Raw genomic sequence first — 19,498 nt, 5'->3', positions numbered from 1 at the left:
AAAACAGTTTGATTATTAATACATAATTATTTTCTATAGTTATATATTGCTGTATGGAGTATATTATACATCCATATTTTTAATTGAACAGCCGTTAGATGCTAAATTCTTATGTTGTCTTCTGCGAGGTTCACATGCTAGGAGTGAATCCTAGAAGTAAAGAAATAAACTTTATATTACAAATAAAGAGCTAAGAGTTCATAAAGGGAATCCATTTATAAGGCTGCATTTACACTTCAGTTCGGCTGTCAGTTATAATTCCGTCTCTGTTCAGTTTATGGAACAGAGAAACAGAATTAAAAAAACGGAAAGCTTCCGGTTTACTTCTGTTCTGTTTGTTTTGTTTTTATTAACTGAACAAATAGCGTAGTCTGCAGTGCTGTTTGTTTAGTTTAAAATAAAACTAAAGGCCCATTTAAACGGAACGATGATTACTCAAAAATTCGCTCAAACGACAGTATGAGTGACAGTTTTGAGCAATCATCTTTGCATAACTCTAAGTAGTGTGACAAGTTGGGGTCCGATTGCCACTGGATCGCCCACCTTTGATACCGGAATGGCCACCAGCCGTGCAGAAATGTTCCAGAGACGTGGATTCTCTTTAAACCTGGCTCCTGCTAGTCTTTATTCACAGCACATCAAACAACATAAACAGACTCCATATACCATTCTTCAGTAAAACATAAAGACCATATACTCACCCCAACTGGGTGTTGAGGTTAGGGTTGTCATCCCTGTCAACCTCTAGCCTTTGTCTGCACTAGACCCTGGGGCTAGCAGCCCTTCCAGCTCCACTGAGCTGTCTCTCTGGCTCTCTCAGCCAACATCTCCCCGACTTGGGTATGAGTCCTTAAACACCCCACCTGGGTGTGAGGTTAGGTTGTCATCCCTGTCAACCTCAGGGCTTTTGCTGGTCCTCACTGGACTCCAGCTTGCAGCCTGTCCTGCACTGCCAAGCTGTAACTTCCCCCATGCTTCTGGCAGGAACTGGCTTATATGCACCCAATTCCTGCTACACCTGTCAGTTGTTAACCCTATCTTTCCCTTTCCAGGTATCAGACTGCCTGACTAGCACCCTCTATAGGGCATTCTGATACTGCACCACTATAGTAGTTAATGAGCTACTTAAGAGTTAATGCAAGCGGAGCGGGATACCACCGTGATAGCTCCGAGAGCAAAGCAGCTGTTTTGTATATGCAAACAGCTGCATTGTTCTCAGAGCTTTCAGCTGATGTCCTGCTGAGAACTGGCAGCGGGATACCAGCTGAAAGAATGCCATCAGTGCCGTCTACTGAGAAAATCTGAGTGCAGCGCTGATAAGAGTCATCGGTGATTTCTAGCTTGCTAGAAATCACCGATAAATGAATAGTGCACGAACAGTGCATGATGGCGGCTCATTTAGATGCAACGTTTATTGCTCAAAAGATGGCTTTTGAGCGAATTTCGAGTGATAAGCGTTGTGTCTAAATGGGCCTTTACAGAGTGGTATCAAACGAAGCTTTCCGTTTGCCTTCCATTTTTTTAAACCTGTTGAAATCAGTTTATTTCAGTTTCAGTTCTGTTTCTCTGCTCCCAAAATGGAACAGAGAGACAGAATTATAACTGACAGCCTAACTGAAGTGTAAATGCAGCCTAATATGTAAATGCAGATTTTCTATTAAAAATATTAATCAATGTAATTGTATAATCAGTCTATCTTTGTCAATAGGAACATCGCAGTAACTGCTCAGTAATTACTTTATATTCTTACCTGTTGTGTTTTGAAAGACTCAGTGTAGATTTCACTAACCAGGGAACCCTCGGGGAGGGAGCCTTCAAGTGACACTTATGCTAAGAATTCTTGTTATGACTTGTGAACAATCATAGTTGGCAGGTAATTCAATGAGATGCTAATGTAGCATTTAATTAAATAGCACATTGTTGAAATTGATCAAGCATATTAAATAATGACTTCATTTTTGAATTGGAAGGGTTTTGGTGCTATGCTGCAACCAATGAAGTTGTTATAGGAATAGAAAGGGAATTGATGCCAAATGGAACATAAATGATTATGAAATATTATAGTGACCTACTGGTTGCATATATATTCTTTGGATTAAAAATATTTGAAAGGCATGCGGGAGTCTTTAAAATTATTATATCAGCAACATTTTTTTGTTAGGGCTCTAGGTGTGGACCGACTGTGCTAACCAACCAGACCTGGCTTTTAGACCAGACCTGGTATGGCTGGCAGCTGACCCCAGTGGTCAGAGGTATTGAAGCAGTTAAAACTCAGATGGGTAACTTGCCCTTAGCAAAGCAGGAAGATGGGAAGACCCCTGCCTATAAGCAGGTTAGGTGTCCTGATAAGAAGGACCCCATGCTAGAACCTTGGGGCTGACTGTCCCTGACAGGAAACAGGAACAGTGTACACTCAGCACAGAACAGGACTGACTACTACAGAAACAGGAACAATGCACAGACTGGACAGAAATGGAGAAATGCACAGGGTAAAGCATAAGGCAAAGAACATACAAAATAAACAGATACAGATACTGTCTCAAAAGACAAAACAGTCTTAAGACAGGCGACCTAGATGTGCTGGGTGTCTAAAGCAAACACACATCAATTCTGAGGCAAAGAAAGGGGGTCCCCAGCTCACTTAAAGGGGTTGTCTCGCGGCAAACATCAAAATTTTACATTAGCCCATTCCCCCTGTCACCCCCCTGGCAAAAAATAGCATTTTAAAGCGGTTTTTAAACCGCTTGCTACTCACCGATGTGATGAAAGATGAACTTATAAAATTCTTTTCCCAAGATGGCCGCCGGTCCTTTCCCAGGGATGCACTGCGGTTTTCTGCCATGGTGCACCGCGGGTCTTCTCCCATGGTGCACCATGGGCTCTGTGCGTTCCATCGCCGATTCCAGCCTCCTGATTGGCTGGAATCGGCACACGTGACAGGGCGGAGCTACGCGATGACGCGTAGAAGGGGGCTCAGCCAGAACGCCGCTCGTGCCCGGACCGTCCAGAAGGGAGAAGACCCTTCTGCGCAAACGCGTCTAAAAAAGCAAGAAGACCCCAAAATTAGATGGAGCCATGGAGACGTGGACGCTAGCAACGGAGCAGGTACGTGAATAACTTCTGTTTGGCTCATATTTAATGCACAATGTATATTACAAAGTGCATTAATATGGCCATACAGAAGTGTATAACCCCACTTGCTTTCATGAGACAACCCCTTTAAATAGGACAGTATTTGCTATTTAAGCTGCAGCTGGGCAGTAAGCACTGAGAGTGGTTAACTCCCTCATTGCTGGTAGAAAACAGAACAAAGCGTACATTCAAACCGGAATAGCAAGAGGGCGGCAGACACAGGTAGCAGACCTAACATTTTTGTATTAACTAAAACCAGAGAGTGAAACATTTTTCGTTTTTCTAATCTGTTTTTATTTTCTGATTGTAGAATTTTTTCTTACTCTGCTGTCTATATATGACTATGGGGGCGGCCATCTTTCATCAGTTACATTTAACAGCATAAGGAGAATTTGGAGATATGCTTTATGGTAGCCTCATGGGCTATTCACACAATGGACAGGAGAAGACTGGTTGACTTGTATGGGAGACTGTTATAGATATGTTCTGTGACCTGTGCAGAGGTCATCTTGCAGTAAGGGGGAGTAGAAAGTCAAAGTTTATACCGTGAATGGTTGATCCTGTGTTAGCTACATGAAGTTGTTTTACCTTTCAGAGTAATCCTGCCTGGGATGTTAGTGAGATGACAGCTGCAAAGCTTCCTCTACAGATTCGGAAGTGATAAACTAGTATGGTATTATTCTCTGTGGTGAGTGTAAAAAATGCAAGATTTGGATTTTTAAAATACAGATTGTGATTAAAAGTTAAGAAGAAAATCAGCAAAAATTCTTAAAAAATGTGTAACATAAAAATTTGATTTATATAATAGATCAATTTATAATGACATATTCCCTTTAAAAAATATATAAGTATAAAATAACATTGTTATCTGCAGAGGAAGATAACAGGACTCTATAGCTACAAAAAAAGAAAGCAATAATTGATGTATATTACAATGTTCACCTTCAAAGATTAGTAAGTATACACAGGCAGTATAGATAAACTTCATAAACTTAAAAGGTAAAACAGTTCTGCCAATATATAAAGATATTCTCTATCCTTTTAATGGGGTTGCCTTGTGTAAAAATCCATTCCCAAAGCAGTAACATAACAAATATGCATATACTCATCTCTCCCCACTCTTGCTGTGTCCCGCGCCACGGCTCCTGGTCTCCCCTCTGATGTCATATTTACAGGTTGCACAGGCAATGGACTGATACACATGGACTGATACACACTTCTCTCCAGCACAATAGGGGTTTCTTCCTCCAGTACTTTCAGCTCAGCTGTAGGGCATGGGCAACTACCTCCCTACTTAGCTGAGCTGTCCTGTCCTGTGTCCTATCAGGGATAGCCATGTAGGTTTTAAATTTTATTTGATTATGCATGAACCTTATCAGATCTTTCCCTCACTTACCCTGTAAAGGACCGCTGTGTCTTTGGGCTTCGATCAGTTTTGTTTTATGTATATTTGTCTATAAAGTATTTTCTAATTCATTCTAAAAGTCCAAATGCAATGCCGTGATAACATCACCACGTTTTGTGACACGCCACAGCCGTACATGCCAGCACGGTGCTTCCCTATTAGTGGAAATCGGACGCTGCACCATTAGGACATTACTACGCCATGTGATGCATCGCGACTCTACACGCCAGCATTGTACGACCCTCCCTATGGTGACTGACATGTACTGGGAATCTCCCCTGCTTATTTTGTTATTGCCACTCGGGACTCGCATTTCTCTATTTCTTATTATCATACAACCGGTGTCTAACTAGAAGTCTATTAACATTCTGTTTTTTACCCCGCTTTTAGGCAGGGGTACCCCAATCTTCCCAACTAGGAAAGGGCGAGATATTCCCTCTGACCACCGAGGGTCAGCTGCCAAGCCAAACTGGTAGGTTGACACAGTGGGTCCACATTCAGAGTCCCTAACACAGAACCTGTAACATCCCATAAACCAGGTGGGACTGCAGCTGTAAACAAACAGAGGGGACCCAGCCCTTGTGTGGGAGCAGAGAGAGGTAAGTATAAGCCTTTTTGTCATGTTGCTGCTGAGGGAATGGATTTTACATAGGAGCTAGAACTCGGACAACTCTTTTAAGTGTCTGATCATGGGACCCCCACTGATTCTGAGAATACTTGACAGATCTTGATTGCTACATTCAATGAGCTGTTGATACTTGTGTTTTTTTAGGTTCAGATTCAAATTTAAAGGCAATGGCCTAAGATTTAAACATCCTCTATTTTGTGGATAAGGGGGTAAGAGTATGGCAGGGATCTGACGGCTGGGACCCCACTGATCATGAGAATAGGGATCCCATGTCCGACCATATGAATGGAACAAGCATGCGCTGCTGCTCCATTCATCTCTACTGGACTGCCAAAAAGTAGCTCACTACAGCACTTGGCAATTTCTGGCAGTTTCAATAGAGATGAAAAAACAGCAGTGTGCATGCTTGACCACCATTCCATTCACGTAGAGGCATGGAATCCTTATTCTTGTGATTGGTGGTGGTCCAACTGATTATCCTCTATCTTAAGTTTAAATCTTGGGACAGCCCCTTTAACTTTGAATCTAATCTAAACAAATCACATATATTATAAGCCGATCCACTGTATATAAATAAATAATATCCAACATATATGAAGACAGTCTTCCAATGGTTCAAGGACTCTTTAATGAGTCGGACATTGACTTACAGGGTATGTACACATAGGTGACGCTAGAGAGTTAGTTTTCTTTCTTTGGGAGGAGAGCTAATTTGCATAATTTTTCTTAGGGAGCATTGCCTGTAAAACTGCACCAGCTGGACCCACCAAAATTCACATGTTTACAAAGCATAGTCCATTTATAATAGCAAAACCTTCTTACCAATTCAGTGAAACTTCCTGTATGCCAGGCCGGTGTGAGTCTCATTCCGGGCAATTATTATCCTTAATTTAGACCCTAGAATACCATAATCTATGCCATGGAGTACACATTATAGTAGCCCCTCTTATTAGAGCAGCTCCAAGCAGGAACCTTACGCTCATGTACCTCACGTGTTTCGTCATACAGTGTTGCAGACTTCTCAGGAGATTTCAAAAAACTAATCTGTAACAAACAAGGGAAAATACAGTTACAGACATTGCTCAAACCTAAACAGGTGGCATGTCTCATGCTCCATCCCAGACAGGTGTTCTGTCTTAGGCTTTACATCATCTTGTTATGATGTGCTAAACTGGCAACTAAATACTGCCTCCTGAAGCCCACACAAAGGAGTGCGTAGTCACCTCCCAGACCGATGTGACATTATAATGATGTCACCTGACTTAACATACTGTCATTTCTTCAGTTAAAGAGGACAACAGAAAAAGAAAGGTTGTAATTATGGTGCCAAATGTTGAGTCATTATAGCAAGTGCTCTCGTTACTCTCTAGTGACTTTTCCAGCCATCTTACTGGTAGTTTGGCATCTCATAAAGTCAGCTTGTTGGTCTAGGGAAAGAGTGTTCTTGTTGGTTATGGCAAAGCATCCTAGACTTGAAAACACTGAAATTTGGCAAGTCTGAGTGCTAGAAAGGCGATTCTATTACTATATTTGCACTATAACTTACAGTTTCTAGCATAAATTATAGTAGATTTTGCTGACTATGAGTGACCCTGCCTCCTTCAATTTTTAGAAAAGTGACTAGGGCAGTGCAAGAGGGGCAAAAAACACAAATTTACACACAAGTGCTTTTTATGTCAGAATTCTGGTGAACTGCCCTTATTATATTTCTCATGGAGAAAAGTATTTATGCTACAATTTATGCTAGTTTGTGTCATAAATTATAGTAAATCTGCTGAGCGATGGGTTTCCCACTCAATACTGTTCAGAAAAGTGGTGAGCGCATTACACATTTTGAACTAAACAGGTACGCGCAAAACTTCGAAGTGTTTTTTTCCTCAGAATTCTGTTGTATATACATAAATAAATTTCCGCATAGTATATTATATACATAAATATATAACTCAAGCGACTGTACATACATGTTATAAAAATTAGTAGCTTTGGTTGGTACTCTTATCAAATACTACACAGTAGGTGTGGCTGGAAAATATATAAGCTATAAAATACAAAATATATAATACATAAATTATGCGTTTAATAATCTATATCCAATATAAATAAGCCTACATGCTTACTTATTGGGATTGGGACACCTAGAAGGTGAGTGAAGAGACTTATAAGGCCATGGGTAAGGCAAATAAGGAAGATGGAAACATAACTCTGCATAAATTACCCTGAGGAGCTAGTATGGGCTTATAAGTCTCCTCACTCACCTTCTAGGTGTCCACACATCCCTTTTGGGTGCTCTTCTTGGAGAGAGACTATACCATCCCCCGACCCACTCACCCCCTAGGTGTCTCCACACACTTTTTGGGTGCTCTCCTTGAGGAGACATGACACCCCTCCTAACCAACATTGCAGGCCCCTCACGAACTAAGCCAGAAACCCAAGGGTGTCACACGAATACCTCCACAACATTAACACACTTTCAAGGCCTGACCGGTTGCCAGAGTTATCACCAATAGAACATGTATGGAATCATCTGGGATGCCAACTTCGACAGCCTACGAGTTTGCATTATCTAAAGGCTCAGATACAGCAAATGTGGAGCAATATGCCACAGGATACTATGTGGAACCTGTATTCCTCCATGCCCCCTGTATCACATCTGGTTTCCAAGCTAGAGGCAGCCCAACAAGGTACTAGAGCCTTCATTTCCACCTGTATCACATCTTGTATCCAAGCTAGAGGCGGTACAGCAGGGTACTAGAGCCTCCCTTCAAGGGTTCAGTTTTCCACAATAAATTCTCCTTTTGCTCTGATATTGTGATCACTTCCTTATAACAACGTTACAATCACACAGAGAAAGTTTCACTTGATTCCGAGAACACCTGGAGAGGAAGGACATTATAGGATATAAATCTTAGGTTAATTGTTAATCCTGGTATATAGGCAGGTAGGAACTATTAGGGGTTGATCCAGGGAACAGTCTAATTGCCATTAGGGAGTCGGGAAGGAATTTTTTCCCCAAAAGGGCTATCTGGCTTCTGCCCTTGGGTTTTTTGCCTTCCTCTGGATCAACACGGGAGGATAGACAGGCTGGACTAGATGGACATTGTCTTCATTCAGCCTAACGAACTATGTTACTATGTTACCTTCTAGGTGCTTGATTTATTTTTGACAATGAGTGTGTATAATTTATTACTGTCATCAGAATGTGCCAGTTATCCAGAAATACACAATGCTACATAAGATCTCTCTGCATGATGCTTTGGTAGTCACAATATCCTTTCAGTGTTGGCTGCAATCCACTCTCCCTCCACCCCCACCCCCTCCCTTCCCCGGCAAGCACAAGTACACCACGTTTAAGTGGTTATCTTAAAATCTAATGAGTTGTTTTTATTTAAATTCCTGTACCTTCCCAACATGCTTCCATATGCAAAAATACATCCAGTTGAATTACACTAGTTGATTGCCCTCTATATTTTTTCATTATGGGTCTTCTGTTGCTCTTGAGGCGTTCACTAATCAGTCTGTGAGAAACTACATTTCCTAGAGGCATCATGAGTGTCCTCCCTGCACCTCCTGGCATATGTCTGATTTACCTTTTTGAAAAAGCTTCCCATTGGTGGATCATGTGGGTCGTCTTCCATGCATTTTCAGTTGCAGCTGTCACACAGCTATGTGGAACTGAGGAATAACTGAGCAACGGCATCAATAGGGGAAGTACACGTGTGTACACTTAGCATGATCGGAATTTGTGGTGAGCACAGCAAGACCGCGCATGCACTGAATCATTACATAGGAAGAGAAACAAATATACTATACACATTGCGCATGCTCGCCACGTGCAACAAAAAACTACTGAAGAACATATCCAGTATTAGCAGGTTAAAATCACCAACATAGCATGGGGTATTCTGGGGGGTCGTGGCAGAGAGGGTTCATTTTGGATAATTTAGTACATTTGCAAGCATTCCTTATTTTACAAATGGGAGGAAAAGGTTTTAAAAGAGCATTAATGTGCCTATAATACAGACGGGTCTCCTGACCCTAACTTGGAGCATCATACTGATCTATGATGCTCTGAATTCAGGTCAGTAGACCCGCGATAAGGCCAAGGCACTTGCCTGTATTACAGGCACATAAATGCACTTTAAGGGCCCATTCACAAATCGCATGAACGAGAGAAAGTTGCGACTAAATCTCATGTTTTCTCACCCATTCAGATGGCCAGCTGCACGCCGCAGCCCGGAATTTTTTCGGTGTGGGGAAGAGAGTTTAGTGCTGCTAAATTCTCTTCCCCTCTCTTTGTCGGCTGATCACGGCAATAGAAGCTCCTATAAAAGCCTATGGGAGCTGCCGGCAAAGAGAGAGGGAGGGAGTTTAGCAGCATTAGTTATGCTAAACTCCTCCCCTTCCCTTGCCAGCAGCTCCCATTGGATTCTATGGGAGCTGCAGGCTGATCACGCCCAAAAGATAGAAGACCTAACTTTTCCGGCAGCGCGTAAAAGCTACTGGGCGGAATCCACAGCATATGTGCTATCTTTTCCGAACACCCGTTTTAATGCTCTGGAAAATCGCCCATCTGAACAAACGCATTAGTATCCAGTGCTTCAGATGGCCGCAATTTTTGGCTAGCGTTTTATCACGATAACATGTTTCTGTGAATAAGGCCTTAATGCCTTTGTGTGAAACTAACCTTGATTTCACCGATAATGTAAAATAAATGAGCGTATATTGTTTAGCCATGTGTTAGATTTAGTGAGGAGCAATAGAAAGCTATCACTAAAGTTGGATGGTAGTCACCTGAAAATGTGTTTGAAATTGAACATACAGAGTTGGTTTGGTATAATGATGATGATGAGAGTGAAATATCAGTCATTAGTATTACAGATTCAGTACACTAATTTATACATACAGGAAAAAGTATGAAGCTGTAAGAGGTCAGTTTACATACGGTTAACAAGCAGACTCAGCCGCTGTTGATTTGGTTCTAATAATTCAGATGATGATTTCCATATTTAATCTTTCATAGTTTTACAAGTGTGTGGCACAAGTCAGAATGGCTTGTGGTGTTACTTATTGCTTGCAGATTTTTTTCCAGAGTATAAAATATGAACTCTATTTATCCCTTACAAATAAGGATTGCGAAAGGCCAATACTGCACATGGATTGATGGACCTGAAATCATGCGTATGTGGAGAATAGACAATATTTCTATTGGAAGGGGGGGGGGGGGTATCTTATAGGGTTGAATGTTTAACCTTTCTTTCTCCCTGCTATCTATGTCCTGTATTTGTAATTGATGTATAGAAATTCTGACAGAAAAAGTCATATATGCTAATACACTCCTCAACATTGAAATTGCAACACCAAGAAGGAAAAGTCATGGAATTATGGAAATCACAGGATCAATGCAGTGCCATGTGCAGAAATACACACACGTACACGTGTTGGCATGCTATCAATGAGGTTAATAATGGCTGTCTGAAGAACGTTCTGCCACGCTTAATGCACTTGGGCACGCGAATCATCAAATTGCGCTGCTGGCAGCTCTTTTTGCAATTGCCGACCAATGACGTCCCAGATGTGCTAGATGGGAGACAAGTCTGGAGATGCTGCAGGCCATGGTAGCAAATTTAGGCCACTCAGGCTGCTCACATTTGCACATGCAACATACAGCCTCATGTTGTTGGGTTGAAAAATGGCTCCTCGGACACTTCGGAGAAATGTCTATACCACTGGTTGCACAAGCAGTTCAATCTGATACTGATTGTTAGTTTACCTGGAATGAAGACCAGCGGGGTCTTGCTATTATATGTAAAGGCTTATTTACATGGAACGATAATCGCTCAAATGAAAGTTTCATTGACAGTTTTGAGCGATCATCTTTGCATAACTCTAAGTAGCTAATTAGTTACTAAAGAGTTAATGCAGGCGGAGCTGGATACCACCGCGATAGCTCAGCTGCTTTGTTCTCAGTGCTTTCAGCTGGTGTTTCGCTGAGAACTTCCAGCGGCATACCAGCTGAAAGAATACATCGCTCGCTGAGAAAATCAGCGGGCGGCGATGATAAGGCTTATCGCTCATTTCTAGCTTGCTAGAAATGAGCGATGAATGAACAGTGCATGATGGCCATGCGTTTAGATGCAACGGTTATCGCTCAAAAGATGGCTTTTGTGCGAATTCTGAGCAATAATCGTTGAGTCTAAATGGGCCTTTATGCCAACCCACACCAGTAATCCCAGAAGTAGGACCAGTGTGACATTCCCTTGTGAAGAGCTCTTCATGGCATTGCCCACGTGATCTCCAGACTAATGTCTGGCAATCATTACGTCAAAGACAAAAGCGGGACTCCTCGCTGAAGAGGATAGACCTCCATTCGAGCCACCATTGCCGTCTTGCTCTGCACCATGTAGCCTTTGATAGTGGTGGCGTGAGGCCAAATGGAGCACCTGTCACTGATTGTCTGGTTCGTAGCCCAATGTTGTACAAGTGCCTTCTGATGGTTTGTGTAGACACTGTTTGACGCCTTAGACTTGGGATATAATGTCCGATTTCACTTACAATACTGAATGGATCACTGCGGGCTATTCTTCTAATCAAAATTATAACACTGACCACATAATCTCTACTAGAACCTCCTCCGTTTGTTAAGCGATGAATATGCAGCACTCACCATTTCACGAGTCAAACAGTCACAAAGCGGTTAAAAACAAGTGCAACAGCATGTAACGGCCGTTTCACATGATGCAATGTTTTTTCAGGTGAACACTAAAGAAGAATGGGATTGTACGAAAAATACTGTGAAAAACACCAAGGAGCATGCCACAATAAACACCGTAGAATGTTAAGTGGGAAGCCAGGTGAAGGCTAGTAGGATATTACCATTGTCACTTGGGTTTAAAGCCAGACTCGCTGTAACATACTCACCTTTGTGTTTCTGCAGCTGCTATTCTGTAACTTTGGCTTCAGTTTTCAGCAATAGCATTTGCTCATTTTTCCTTTTTTTATAGTCAGTGCTGTAAAATGAAATATCACAGCTACACACTTGTAAGGCTGTATTCACACGGGTAAGTGCGATATCGGCCACCTGTAAACCTGCAATTTTCCCTAAGACTACAATGCATTTTGTGGGAAAGAAAAAAAAACCCATTGTGGCTTCGCCGTACATATAATTTTCATGTGCTTTGTTTCAAGCATGTGAAAATCGCATGCTATTTCAAAATAAAAAATTGCATCACGCTCACATGAAAACCGCATCTGCATGCGATAGCGATGCAATTATTTTTGGCTCCCATAGAAAAGATAGGGAGATATGTAAAAAAAAAAGAATAGAACATGCAATGATTTCCCTACCTCTCAGCATCACTGCGAGACAAAAAAAAAAAAAAAACGCACATATAAACACACTCATACAAATAGTGGGTTGTGTTTCCATTCAAGTTGTGTGTGTCTCAAAACGCACAAAACTCAGCCAAGAATATCAGCTGTGTGAATATGGCCTAAGAGTGTGATGTTAAATTCACACTGCAGAATATGCGTTGGAATTTTGCAACTTATACTTATGATAGATGTCTCCATAGTGTGCCACTGTATAGTATACAGTGGCTTGTGGTGCCCATAGACTCGTGTTACTAAAATCATATGCCACCTATGTTTATTTTTTGTTTTTTTACTGGATGCCTCTGTGTACTGTAGAAAAGCAGAGTCAACTCCACAAAAGAGAATTACCCCCAATATATGCTGGCCTGTCGGAGAACAAAAGCAGACTATTTTGGCCATTGTTGTATATCTTCTCAGCATACAATGCAAACAGTGTGAGTGGACCTTAATCTGTAGTATAAAAACTTTCAATAAAGTGACTCTGTGGGCAACATAGGAAAATGCTGAGTTTGGAGAATTAAGGCCCTTTTACACGCACGATTATCGCTCAAAATGCGCTCAAAAGCCATCTTTTGAGCGACAATCGTTGTGTGTAAATGTGCGCCAATCGTGCACTTACAGTGCAATTTTCGTCCATCGCTGAGTTCAGCTCAGCTTAAAATCCATCGGGACTGATAACAGGGACCCCAGGCTGAGTTCTCCATGGGCAGCACTGATAAGATTCTTTCAGCAGCTGTCCTGCTGGAGAACAATAGTGATGTGTTTAAAGAACAGACCACCCGCATTTCTCTAAATACATGCAAATGAAGCTAGTTAGCTACTAAAGGGCTGATTAGCCCATTAGTAGCTAATGCAAAATGATCCCTCAAAACTGTCAGTTTCTGACGAATTTTGAGCGATCATCTGTGTGTGTAAATGGACCTTTTCTTGCACAGTTTTCTGTGCTTTAGCATTTTCATGTTAAAAAATAACCCCAGTTTTTGTGGTAGTTTTTCATGCAGTGTTTTGAGCCTAAAGGTACCTTTACACAGGACGATTACCGCCCAAATTCTTGCCCGACAGTCGTCCTGTGTAAAGGTATCATAAGCTAGAAGTGGATTGAAATGGATATGGGAAATATAAAGGAAGGCCTTACATTTCCTGCTGATTCCACTGTTGGAGTTGGCTCAAAAGCTGCCACAAAAACCTGTGTATGAAACCACTCTTAAACCATATTTACATGGCTGATAGCGAGATTCTCTGGCACGACTCACAACACACCATATGTGTGATGTGCGAGACACTACACATTACATGTTCTATTCTCATGCAGGAATCGCAGTAAAATAGGACATCTTTCATTTTTCTGTCTTGCACTATTGGTGCGAGAGGAGAAATGCTTGTGTAAATTAACCCATTGAAAACAATGGGTTAATTCATTGTGCAAGTTCTGTGCATTGCGGAAATACACAGAACTCAGATGCCTGAGTAAAGAAGCCCTTAAAGCAACCCTCTGAGTCTGGAGAAACAACTATGGCTGAACCACTTCTCTGATTACCTGAAGCTCACTGTGCATAGTATGCATCAGTAGTGTAAGACACTACATGCTGCTCTGATTAGCCAGCACTGCTCATGTGGCCAGCACTGGTTAATCAAAGTAAGTGTAGTGTCTTAGACTAATAAAGATGGAACAATACCTCTGCAGCGCCACCTAATGGAAGGCAACATTCCTGCAAATCAGTGTCCGACCCTTTATACAGGTCTTAACAATGATTGAAAATTGAAAACTGAGCCAGAATCCATACACAGACAGCTGTTTCAGAGTGTTTGCCCCTCATAAATGTGTAGTAGGATTCTGGCTTGGGTAGTGAGAGGCCTATGACGTGCGTTGGGAGTGGTATTGCCTCTCCTTAGGAAGAGCACCTAGGTGGTGAGTGAGGTGACTTATAAGACCATTCATGCTCTTCTGGGAGATATATGCAAATAAGGAAGATGGAACAACACCTGTGCAGCACCACCTATTGGATGGCAGCATTCCTGCAAATCAATGTCCGAACCTTTATACACGTCTTAACAATGATTGGGAATTGAAAACCAAACCAGAATCCATACATAGACAACTGTTTTGGGGTATTTACCCCTCATCAGTGTGCAGTAGAATTCTGGCTTGACTAGTGAGAGGCAGAGGAGCATGCATGGCCTTATAAGTCTCCTCACTCACCTTCTAGGTGCTTTCCTCAAGAAGAGACAATACCCCTCCCGACCCACGTCACAGGCCTCTCGCTAGCCAACCCAGAATCCTACTGCACACTCATGATGGGCAAAAATCCAGAAACAGCTGTCTGTGTGTGGATTCTGGCTTGGTTCATACCTTACTGGAATAAAAGGGTTATGAATAGCAAAAAAATAATTTTGCTAAATATAGGTGTAAAAGAGACCATAAATAACAAAAAGAAAGCATTTAAACTACTAAAAGAAGGCAGTGGACAAGCACTAGAAAGCTATAAGGATAAACATAAATTATGTAAAAAGTAGATAAAATCAGCAAAGGTGAACACATAGAGACTCACTGCCAAAGAGAATAAAACTAACCCTAAACTATTCTTCCATTATATAAATAGTAAAACAGATTAAAAAGCAAAGTGTTGGCGCTTTAACCCCTTAAGGACATGGCCTATTTTGGGCTTAAGGACGCAACGATTTTTGGCGGATTTTCTTCTCCCTTTTTCAAAGGTCATAACTTTTTTATTTTTCCGTCGACGCGGCCGTATTTTGCATGGTGAGCTGTAGTTTTTATCAGTGCCACTTTTGGGTACATAGACTATATTGGAAAACTTGTATTATTTTTTTTATGATAGCAGAGAGAGAAAACGCATTAATTCTGCCATAGATTTTTTTTTTCTTTTACAGCGTTAATCATGCGGCATAAATGACACAATCCATTTTTTCTGCGGACCGGTACGGTTACAACGATACCAAAATTCTTACATTTTTTGGGGGGGGCTTTTCCACTTTTCTGCAATAAAAACCCTTTTTTGGAAATCTTTTTTTTTCTAAATCGCTGCATTCAAAGTCCTGTAACTTTTTTATTTTTTTATGTACGGAGCTCTGAGGGCTTATTTTTTGCGCAACGAGCTGGGGTACATTTTGGGGTACATACGGCTTATTTTTTACTTTTATTGCGTTTTTAGGGAGGCAAAATGCTAAAAATTAGCATTTTGCCTCATTTTTTTAGCGTTTTTTTTAAACGCTTATTTTCGTGCACAGTCAAAAAGCATGTGCAACCTATTATACGTGTCGTTATGGACGCGACAATACCAAATATGTGTTTTTTGGTTTTTTTTAACCTTTTTTTATGCTAATATGAGAAAAACCATAAAAAAGGGTTTTTTTTTTACATTTTTCTTTTTTATTCATTTTTATTCTCCTTTTTTTTACACAATTTGCGTCCCCCTGGGGGACTTACAACACTGCACTGCTGATCGCTGTGATAAGGCATGGCAGGGCTACTGCCCTGCCATGCCTTATCGCTTATACAGCGATCACAGGCTATGGCAATACAGGATGCCAGTGTCTGGGGCTCTCTGCAATTATATCGCGAGAGCCTGGCAACTTCACATAGATCGCGGCAGGGGAGGGGTTAACAGTGGGGGGGGGGGGGCATCTCCGATGCACCCCCGCAGTTGCAGCGGGAGGCCGGCTATGGCTGACAGCCGGCTCCCGCTGCAGGATAGCGCAAGATCATAAGTGATCTCACGCTATCCCCAGGACGTAAGTTTACGCCTTGTTGCGGGAAGTACCCTGCTGCTAGGACGTAAACTTACGCCCTGGAGCGGGAATGGGGTTAAAAATTAATGAGGGAAGAACTGCAGAAGGTGACAAGGAGAAATGTTTTATTTCAGTGTATTCACTAAGGAAATGAAATATCAGATGAAATGCAAAGTGATTAAAGAAAACTCTCCATTAAATCTCAGCAAGAGAGAAAAATATAAAGCAAAGCAAGAGGATCACCATGTGTTGCTCCACACCTATATTGTATCTTGACAGTGCTGAGAAAAGGCTGGTCAAACAGCAGTAAGAGCAAGAAATGTTAAAAATCCAGATGTCATAAAATTAAAAAAATATATATTTTAGTCCATAAAAAGATAAGAACAAATAGACTCCCTGCTAATCTCACTTACATGTTTCAAACCTGCTGGCGCTTATTCCTAACGTGAAGTTTTTTCAGTTTTATGATATGTGCAGATTTTTTCAATTTTTTTTTGCTATTAAATCTCACCAGTCTAACCCAAGATTGAAATAAACAAATTGCCAGGTCCTGTGATAAATAGATCATTGTTTCTTCTGTTTAAGGACTCTATAGTGGCGGGGTTTGTTCCACTGGATTGATGCATAATGTGGAAACTACAGGCTGGTAAGTCTTATTTCTATTGTGGGTAAAATGTTTGAAGGGTTACTAAGAGATACTATTCCTGAATTACCTCAAGGAAAATAGCTGTATAACTCCATATCAGCATGGCTTTATGAGAGATCGCTTGATTTTTCCAAAGCTTTTAATACTGTGCCAAATAAAAGGTTGGTATATAAAGTGAGAATGATTAGTCTGGGCAAGAATACGTGTGAGTGGGTAAGTGACTGACTCAGTAACAGAGAGCAGAGGGTGCTTACTAACCCTTTAAATTTTGTTTTTTCTCCCCACTTTCAAAAAATCATAACTCTTTTATTTATCCATCAATGTAGCTGTCTGAGGGTATGAGGGCTTGATTTTTGCGGGATGAGTTGTATTCTTCAGAGGTACTTTCCCAGAGGAGCATGGTAGCAAGCTAGTGTGGCCAACTTTGTTTCTCCAGGGCCGGAGGGTTAATTTCATGTCATCAGACAGGAATTGACAGTTTTAGGCCCGTTTAACATCTGCATTGGAACCTCCAGATAAAGGTTCCGTCACAGATCTGTCTGGGAAAAAAAACTGCATGCAGAGCTTTTTCTTCTGTCCAAAAGCCGGCCAGCTGGTGGGAAAGCAGACGGACCCTATTATAGTCAATGGGGTCCATCCAGCACTCTTTAGTTCCCTTCCAGAGAAGGGCGTGGGGACTCCACTTTCCTGCTCCCCGAATAGAACTGGAACCCTGGGTGTCGGTGTGAAACCACTCTTATTTGTATAAATTTGCATCCCTGACCTCCAGTTTCACCTGCTACCTAATATATCTGCTTTAGGGTAATTTCACACGGGCGAGAAAATCTCGCAATTTTCGCCAATGATTTTCAATGGTTTCCTTTTAGAGATGAGTGAGCACCCAAATGCTCGGATCCGTGTTATTCGAGTCGAGCTTTTCGTAAAATTCGAGAGCTCTACTCCTACTCGAGTAAAAAACCCATTTGGCTACAATGGGAGACCCGAGCATTTTTGTATGTGGGACGCCGGGTCCCAAGCTTTTTTGTTTGTCTTGCTTCGTGTGTTTCTCTTTCTCTCTCTCTCCCCTTCCTGCCAGACAAAAAATTTGCCATTGACACACGCAGCATTGCGGCGGGGAGGGGCCAAAACAGGCGCGTCACAGCGGGAAGGAGCCAAAAACTGGGGCGGGGTCGAACACGGCTTGATGCTCGTTCGAGTAACGAGCACCATCGAGTACGCTAATACTCGAACGAGCATCAAGCTCGACCGAGTGGGTTCGCTCAACTCTATTTCCTTCCCATTAGCGATGTCTTCACTGATACGATGTTGAGAGAACAAAAAATCGTGGCATGCTCTATCTTTCTGCGATGTGTGATTTTTATTATTTTTTTTTAATCTCTCATGTTTCTCTATGGAGCCTTCTTTTTATTGCATTGCAACGCAACAAACACACAGGTTTATGCTGTCCTATCTGAGGGCAGCATAAACTAATAACAGAGACCCTGAATCTTACAGCGAATCACTTGCTTTTTTTTGTTGCAGTGCTTTCATAAAATTACCTTTTAGCAGATGCAATATACATGAGTGACGCTGACAGACAGCTTTCTCTCTATACTGTATATAGGAAGAAAGCTACCAATCAGCTGAAGGTGTGTGGGGGAAGCTGTAGCTCATCAATATTGTGGATTACAGGGAGTGCTCACAACATTACAAGGACTATATCATTGGTCCGCACTGCAGCCACTAAATAGTAATTTTATAAAAAGTATGGCACAGATCTGAGCACGGATTTTGGTGTGAAGTCCATGGCAATAAAACTCCACGTGAACATGTAAGGGGGTATCATCCAGTATGGAGGGAGCTGACTAGTGATGTTTGATGTTAGTTGTCTATGTCTGGCTTCTTGTGTCTGAAGTGAAAAGCCAGTTCCGCACGAGTCTATTATGGGCGCATTTATGCATCTGTAATATAATAATAATAATTATAATCTTTATTTATATAGCACCAAACATATTCAGCAGTGCTTACAAAAACAGGGGGATACAGAAAGACAAAAATACAAAAACCACGGTTACATATTAATCAGTTGATGGAAACAGTAGAGGTGAGGGTCCTGCTCCAACGAGCTTACATACTACAAATAATGGGGTTATACAGAAGGTAAAGGAGCTGGAGATATGCACGGTATAGCGAGGTGGAGAGTGAGAGGTGCTATACACATAGACAATGGTCAGACATTAAGCCATGTGTTGGCTGAATCGGTATGATTGCACGGGCCGGTTGATGGCAACTAGCAGGGGTTGCAGACAGTAGGACAGGGAGCATGTTATCAGGTGGAGTACCGAGGGCTTTGGTTTAGGGAATGTGGTATGCCTCCCTAAAGAGGTGCATTTTTAGAGCATGCCTGAAGTTTTGTGGATCAGGCATTGTGCGGATAGTCTTTGGTAGCGCGTTCCAGAGGACTGGGGCTCCTCTGGAGAAATCTTGGAGGAGGGGAATGAGAGGTTTGAATTAAAGTGGCGCTCAGTCTGATTTTGTTTGCAGAGCGGAGAGCCCGCGCCGGGTGGTGGATTGAGATGACGGGGGCAAT

This window comes from Eleutherodactylus coqui, chromosome 5 (genome assembly GCF_035609145.1).
Source record: "Eleutherodactylus coqui strain aEleCoq1 chromosome 5, aEleCoq1.hap1, whole genome shotgun sequence".
Classification (NCBI taxonomy): domain Eukaryota; kingdom Metazoa; phylum Chordata; class Amphibia; order Anura; family Eleutherodactylidae; genus Eleutherodactylus; species Eleutherodactylus coqui.
Note: the sequence above shows the minus strand (reverse complement) of the source record.